The following is an 8,975-nucleotide window of genomic DNA, read 5'->3' on the forward strand; positions in this document are numbered from 1 at the left end:
GGTCTCTGGGTGAATACATAACAAAAACACCAGGACTTACAAATATATATAACATACAGAAAATTGCACTACTGGGCACTGCACACATCCTACGCAAAACACTTTCAGTACAGTAACCATAAGAGCACCACAGCAAACCACAGCACATACCCAAGGCGCACAGAGCTGCGCTCGGTAGTGAAGTGAAAACACGTTATAAAAATAAAACTACTGAACAATAATAATAATAATAATAAAAATTCTGGAAATAGAGGTAACTCGAATGTAGAGCCTAAAAACAATTCCTATCATAGAAGGTGCATTAGGCATGATAAAAAAACATTCAGACAAATACATAACAAAAACACCAGGACTTACAAGTATAAATAACATACAGAAAAATAGCACTACTAGGCACCGCACATATACGTAAAACACTTTCAATACAGTGAAAATAAGAGCTCCACAACAAACCACAGCACATACCCAAGGCACTTGATAAAAATAAGACTACTGAATAATAATAATAATAATAATAATAATAATAATAATAATAATAATAATAATAATAATAATAATAATAATAATCCTTTCTACTATAGGCACAAGGCCTGAAATTTGGAGGAAGAGAATAGTCGATTACATCGACCCCAGGACGTAACTGGTTCTTATTTCATCGACTATGAAAGGATGAAAGCAAAGTCGATCTCGACGGAATTCGAAATCAGAACATAAAGAGAGACGAAATGCCGCTAAGCATTTTGCCCGGCGTGCTAACGGTTCTGCTAGTCTGTTGTCCTTTATAATAAGAACAACAAAGCAAAAACGAGGACGACAACAACAACAACAAGAACAATAATGATAATGTTTTCACATTTTAGCACAAGGGCCGGCAATTTTAGTGGGAAGTGGGTTAATCGATTGCAAAGACCCAGTGTTCAACCGGTACTTATTTTCACCGAGAGGATAAATAATAATAAAAGTAATAATAATCGATGTTATTACCTTCCGTAAGTAATGATTGTCAGCCAGAGAATAAGATGATATCGTTGTCGAAGTCAGGATTAGTGAAAGAAAAATGTATAAATGCAGACGACACTCAAAATCTACAAATATCCGTAAGATCAGTGAACAACAAACTCTGTTTTCCTCTCACTCTCTCTGCCTCTCTCCCCCTTTCTTTTCGACGCTCATCTTCAGTGTGTGTGTGTGTGTGTGTGTGTGTGTGTGTGCGTGCGCGTGCGCGTGCAACGTGCGTGCATGTGTATGTGAGTGTGTGTGAGTGTGTGTGTGTGTGTGTGTGTGTGTGGCTTTGGTTACGATTGTGTTTTACGTGCAAAGTTCAAGCATCTTTATCACAATTTTGTGACAAGGTATCTCAGATAAATACAGAAAAAGAAATTAAAATAGTATACAGGTTGCCCCCGTTTTACATTGAGAAAGTATTGTTAGACGAGACGGCGTATACAAAATAGGTGCAAAATCAAAATTAATTCATTATATTACGGACGAAACGAAGATATGATCCAGATATCCAAATATTAAAATCCTTTTTATTTTCTCTAGTAACTACTTTCTACATAAGATTTTAGTAATAATGCGGTTTCATATAATAACATATTCTCTTTACTCTTTACTCTTTTACTTGTTTCAGTCACTTGACTGCGGCCATGCTGGAGCACCGCCTTTAGTCGATCAAATCGACCCCAGAACTTATTGTTTATAAGCCTAGTACTTATTCTATCGGTCTATTTTGCCGAACCGCTAAGTTACTTGTACATAACCACACCAGCATCGGTTATCAAGCAATGCTAGGGGGACAAACACAGACACACAAACATACACACAAACACAAACACACACACACACACACACATATATATATACATATATACGACGGGCTTTTTTCAATTTCCGTCAAGCAAATCCACTCACAAGGCTTTGGTCGACCCGAGGCTATAGTAGAAGACACTTGCCCAAGATGCCACCCAGTGGGACTGAACCCGGAACCATGTGGTTGGTAAGCAAGCTACTTCCCACACAGCCACTCCTACGCCTATATAACATATATGAATAATCACTTTGTAAAATGCGTTCTGAATAGCTAAAAACATTGTTAGCTTTGTACATAGTGGTTCGCGTCCGAAGTTGATGATGTAATTTTTATAGCACCACGGCGTTGATCTCTCAATCCAGCAATGGCACTTAATGTGAATTAGCTCTGCGTTGATAGTCTTGATATGGCCATCACCTGTTAACAGATCAAGATGAATGCCATGCACTTTCCTAAACTATGAACTCAGATTTGTTTGCCGTGTTTTTCTTTTACTCTTCTTCAGAATTTAAAAATAAAGCATTATGCCTTCCTTTAAATCAGTGGTTCTCAACCTGGGTCTATATGACCCCAGAAGGTCCATATAATATTTTTAGGTTTCTATGAAAACATTTCCTTTAGATGTATGTGTTGCAAGAAACAGCTAGGTTTCTTTCTCTAGCATGATACGCAGTTCAACCTACACAAGTTAATTTTTTTAAAAAACAAAATAGGAATTTTAAAAGTAGTATTTATAAACTAGTTTTTAAACATTGAATGGCTATGAGGGACCGCCACAATAAAATAGTGACCAAAGGAGTCCATGAATAAAAAAAAAGGGTTAGAAACCACTTTAAACAATCTTTTCGAAGCCACTTCGATTCCTGTAACCCATTTCGTAAAACACAATCAAAGAATTATCATTAGAAAGAAATAGATTTAAGGTTTTATTGTCTTCACAACACTCTTCAATTCATTTTGTCTTCTGTATCCAGATGTTTCATTAAATCTGACAATTCTTCAGAAAAGTACTTTTTATTGCCTTTTCTATCAGCCATCAATACTTACAATCCCAATGCACACGTCTCCTCCCCTTTATATACACTTTATTATAACTCTTGCACTTATGGCCGTAACACAGTTTCACGCGCACACACACACACACACACACACACACACACGCAGACACACACTCGCGCGCACACACACACACACACACACACAAATCTCAGCAAACACACACGCAAACACATTCGTAACTCACTCGCTTACTTTCACTATACGCACCATAATGGAAGTACTTCTACCTCTTTAGGTTTTACTTAACTTCTGCCCCAACGTTTGACATCCATCCCTACCTATACGCACAGACAGAGACTATTCACGCTCACATATATCGCCATACGTATATATATATATATATATATATATCGTTCCCGATCACCGTTTGTTATCTCCCCCTTTCTTAGCTCTCTTGAAATAAGAATTTCTAACTTCCGGTCAGCCATTGTTATGATCGGCCATTATTATGATTGACCGTTGACTGAACACTATTCAATTTTTTTTCTCCGTGTTTTTCTCCTTGTCTCCGTATTCTTTCTGTTGAAGAGCGTAGCTCGAAACGTCAAAGACTTTCCGTATTCCCGAGCGTCATACTAATATATACTTTTGTTATTTACACCACCTGTCCTCGTCTGTTGTTGTTTTTTGTATATTCTCCCATATATATATATATATATATATATATATATATATATATATAAGACTTTCCGTATTCCCGAGCGTCATACTAATATATACTTTTGTTATTTACACCACCTGTCCTCGTCTGTTGTTATTTTTTGTATATTCTCCCATATATATATATATATATGAATAAACATACATACATAAATGCATGCATACATACATACACACACACACTTCCTTCTCTACGCTGCTCTAGCCTCATACATTGATACACATCCTTCTCGTATACTCTCACACGATACCCAGATACACATTCACAGATACACACATACACACAAAAACTCACTTCTTTGACATCTCTCTCCTTTTCACACACACACACACACACACACACACACACACACACACACACACACACACACACACACACACACACACCTATTTTAAGGAAAAAACGTATCTGAATCACACATTTGAAGCACATCTTTCTCCAAGTTCCGCTGTCAATCTAGTGTCGACAATCCCCCCCCCCACACTTAAAACAACTCAGATGAACACACTCACATCTCTCTCATACACACGTGTACATACCCTAAGTTTTCCACCTTCCTCCTGACTCATTTCGTCGTAAATATTATTATAGGCGCAGCAGTGGTTGAGTGGTAAGAAGCTTGCTTCACAACCACATGGTTCCGGGTTCAGTCCCACTACTTGGCACTTTGAGCAAGTATCTTCTGCCATAGCCTTGTGAGTGGATTTGGTAGCTGGAAACTGAAAGACGCCCGTCGTATACATACATACATACATACATACATACATACATACATATATATATATATATATATATATATATATATATATATATATAAAACAAATAATAAATGAGTATATGCATATATATGTACAAGTATGTGCATACCTACATCTACCTGTATATATAGGTGCATATCTGGGTACAGGACATAGCAAACAAAACGTAGACAAAAAAATAATAATAACCAGAGTACAGAAAACACAGGCCACATAGAGAACATTTTCCTTCATCAGCTGCCACCATTCTAACACAGGCGTTTCGAAGAGTTAGGGCAGGACTCATCGTTAAAATGGCTCTTCCCACGGACCACAAACTAAATTTGTACCCACAAATTAAATTTGTACCATGGAGGAATGTAGTGGCGGACAGAAAACAAGACAGGAAAACAAACGGAAAAGGCTATACGGCCAGACGTGAAAAAATTATGTGTATATTGAACGCTGTGAAGCAACGAACTGGAAGGAAGCTGGACGAAGTAGGTAATCCTGAAACCAAACTTTAGCAACCTGATTAAAAAGACACATTAAGAAACAAATTCCTAGATACCTCTAGCCCAGCGCAAATGAAAAAGATAGAATAGAGTTCGGCCGCTTAAATGCTTTAATCAAAGTTCTAGTTGATCAGAATTAGCCCAGGACTAAACAATAACAACAGCGACATCTGGTCGTCTACTCAAAAGAAATTGCTTCGGGAAATTTTTCTAGAAATTAAATATATTCATTTAGTTTATTGACAGAACACAGTTATAACTCCGAACAGCACATTACTTATCTCTCTTTCTCTCTTTCTTTCTCTCTCTCTCCCTTTCTCTCCCCTCTCTCTCTTTCTTTCTCTCTCTCCCTCTCTCTCCTCTCTCTCCTCTCTCTCTCATATTTTTGTAAGTTTTTATATGGTTGACACCCACATTTTATTTTATATTTTTTATCGATTTACTGAGGAAATTATGCATGGATGAATAGCAAATGAAAATAAACATTGATGACATTTTGGCTGAAAGCAGGAAGTGCTTATATATCCTTACAGGAGAAGAAATATGCGAACGGTGTTATATCTAACAAACATATGGATATATATAACCCACGCTTATGTCAACAATATTAAATCATACTAAAAAGTTAACCCTCTCAGACCTGGGTCCCTGTGTCTAACTTTACCCTCCATCTGGAATCCCGAGCAAAATAGTTGTAAAATAGTTGCATTTACAGCACAAGAATAACAACTGCAAGAATGCTAATGGACAGAAACGTTAGCATACCGGGCGAAATGCTTAGTTAGTGGTATTTCGTCTGCCGCCACGTTCTACGTTCAAATTCCGCCGAGGTCGACTTTGCCTTTCATCCTTTCGGGGTCGATAAATTAAGTACCAGTTACGCACTGGGGTCGATATAATTGACTTAATTAGTTTGTCTGCCCTTGTTTGTCCCCTCTGTGTAGCCCCTTGTGGGCAGTAAATAAATAAGAAACGACTGCATCTTTTCCTGTATGTGTAGTTCAATACCGCTTTACTTTCTAATCGTGCGCAGAGAGTGAATGTGTGCTCTTTTTTGCTGTTACGTCTCACGAATGAACCTTTTTTGGACCGAATAGTGACTGGTGACGAGAAATGGGTTCTCTATAAAAATGGCAAGAGCCGAAGATAGTGTGTAGGGAAAGGAGAAACACTGGCACCCCAGGCTAAAGAAGGTCCTCATCCACGTAAAGTGTTTTCTGTTTGGTGGGATATGAAAGGTTTAGTCCACTTTGAACTTTTAAACCCAAACCAAACGACAACAAAGATTTACTGCGAGCAGCTTGAGCGGCTTAAGTCAGCGCTAGAAGAAAATCGACCATCTTTGGTTTCAAGACGAAAGGTATTCTTCCATAAGGATAATGCTGGACCACATACAGGGAGGATGACATTTCAAAGGCTAGAGCAGTTTGAATGGGAAACGATGCCCCACTCACGATATTAGCCGAACATTGCCCCACTCACGATATTAGCCGGACATTGCCCCATCTGATAATCATTTATTCCGCTGTCTTCAAAATCATTTGGACGGAAACAATATGAATTTTGTAGACGAGGTCAGGACAGTACTGGAGGAGTATTTTTCGTCACGTCCAGATAGATGGAAGAGCATTGAAGAAAATGAAGGAGAGTATATTTTATATTAAAAAAGAACTTTATCTTAATTTTGAAAAAGAAAAGAAGTAAAAAAAAAACACATTATTTATGGAATGACCAAATCTCACAAATGTATAGCTTCTTTTCTCTGTCTCTTCTACACTATTCTATACAATATTTACACCCTTCTCTACAGTATTTTACTCCTTTGAACTAGCTTGCTACCACTAGCATGACCACTCAATTCATCCACCACTTCTCACGTCATCATTTCGGTGCCTCACTCACCAAATAAAGTACATGTATTATCAATTCATAATAAGACTGAGAACTCAGGTAAAATCTTTTTCTCTTGTCTTTATAGAAACTTGGAAAATAAACATTTCCCACTTACCATATCACTCTACATCTGTTTCAAGATAGTGAACAAATCAACGTAAAACTAGATTTTCAAAGTTGTGTCATAAACCAAATCTGTTTAAATAAAAAGTTTTATTTCATCATCATCATCATCAACATCACCATCATCATCACCATCATCATCACCACCACCACCGCCACTGCCACCACCGCCGCCGCCGTCACCACCACCACTTAATTTCTTAGCATTAATTTCTTACGCATTGCGGGATCCTTATTCCATTTAATTACAGCTTATTGAGGAGTTGGGCGATACAGCTTGTAGATGAATTGGGTGGGGTGTTATTGCTGACGACACCACAAATCGTAACGAAATCCCTTCCTAAGTCGTCGTTGTCTCGGTTTTCGTTAGATGCAAGTTCATTCCATTTACATCGCTGGTTCTTCGGAGCCAGTACCACAGTTATGTTGTCCCAGTCCGTTCTCTCTTAAGATATTTTTTTAAAATCCCCCCCCCCCAAAAAAAAAGAAGAAAACAACCCATAAAACTAGCTGATAGCAATACTGGCACTAGTATCTACTTTATTGTTTGCATTACAAAGCACCTACCAATTCATCTCTCATAAATGTGACAGTTGCAAATTTTCAACGTAAGATTTTGCTTTGTCTTTTTTCAAGAAAAAATATCGTAATTAGGGGTTCCTTCTCGTTGTACACTGAATTTAGGGGAGGCAGTTTGCCATGCTGGGCATTAGTGCATGTGACATATATTTATATATGGAGTTTAACCTCTATGTGTACGATAAATAACTATAAAGATAACAGTAGCACAGTTAAAATATCTGGCAAAAAAATCTAAGTATTAAACGGCTATCGATTTATTCATTGGCAACGTCTGGGTGATAGATTTTAGGTGAACAAATGGGGCTGATAAGATATTGAGGTATGAGTGGGTTCGAGGAACAGAAAAAAAAACAAACTGGGAACTGAAACAACTGGGGAAGCAACTGAAGTTTTCGGAAACTGTCGCCTCGACATTATTGAAGCCAGATATGGTACTGATCTCAGGAAGTAGTCCTGTTGGAACTTTCCGTTCCCTGGGAGGAATGCATCGAAGAGGCAGATGGGAATATAAATAAATATGCTGAGCTAGTGTCACAGCAAGGCATAATCCCGTCGTGGTGAGATGCAGAAGGTTTGCCAGTCAGACCTTCTGCAGAGCTTACAACATAGTTGACATCACAGAGGGAAGTAGACAAAAAGACCATCGGGTTGGTTGGGGGGGGGGGAGCAAAAGTTACCTCAAAGTGACTGTGGTTCAAGAGGTGCGAGCTCTGGAAAGAGCAGTGCTACTAAGGATAGTACTAACTGGACACAAGCTGGGGCTAGATCGATCCAAGCTGCATCGTATGGGTGAGGATATCAGATATTGGAGGACCTAAAACATCTAATGACCCTAGAAAACATTACTGATGCTGATGTGTCCAAGTGCATCATCCCCCCTCCCTCTCTCTCTCTTTCTCTAGCTTTTCTTCTGGCTCTTTCTTTTCCGCTTTTCTCATTGTAAACTTCCTCCTCTCTCGTTGTTTGCTTACCAAACTTTATTTTCGTCTTTTATATTGTTTACGTTTTGTGACGTCCTGTACCCGTGTATGCATATATATGTATGTACATATATATATGTATATATGCATGGCGGGAAGAACGGTATAGTTAAATAATTTTTAATAATCTGTTCTGATCGATAATTGTATTTTTTGGTCATTTGTTCTAATGGAAGCCATTCCTGAGGAAGTGCCAAACGTCAGACATCCAACGGATCAGTCGTTGGATAGAGTTGAGCACAGAAATGTTGACATCGAATGGTAAATAATTAAATAAATGGAATAAAAGTCGATCGTGTTGAAAATTTCTATCCTTTTTATATATACAAATTTGAAACCTTGCATATATACATATATATATATATATATAGGTTCAAAGAAAAGGAAGAAGACAAAAAACAATAACAAAAAACAATAACGTGAGGACGTGATACAGATGGTGTTACTAGACACTCGGGAAAGGAAAGAGATTGAACGCCACACATTCATTTCCAAGTTAGTTTATCTATCTATGTGTGAGTGTGTGTGTGTGCGTGTGCGTGTGCGTGTGTGTATGTGTGCGCACGTATGGATTATATATATATATATACATACACATACATATATATATAT

At 37.9% G+C, this 8,975-nt stretch overlaps 1 protein-coding gene across 2 annotated transcripts in view; it reads right to left on the reverse strand.

The window, feature by feature from the left end:
- LOC106872607 (uncharacterized) overlaps positions 1 to 1,122 on the reverse strand; it is a 52,366-nt gene extending 51,244 nt beyond the window's left edge. For both annotated transcript variants that reach the window (XR_016243066.1, XM_089357215.1), the window contains exon 1: positions 985 to 1,122. The gene's annotated coding sequence lies outside the window, so the exon portion shown is untranslated. The remainder of the gene's footprint in view (positions 1 to 984) is intronic.
- Between the last annotated feature and the right edge of the window lie 7,853 nt (positions 1,123 to 8,975).

Source organism: Octopus bimaculoides, chromosome 9 (genome assembly GCF_046866305.1).
Source record: "Octopus bimaculoides isolate indiv1 chromosome 9, ASM4686630v1, whole genome shotgun sequence".
Lineage (NCBI taxonomy): Eukaryota > Metazoa > Mollusca > Cephalopoda > Octopoda > Octopodidae > Octopus > Octopus bimaculoides.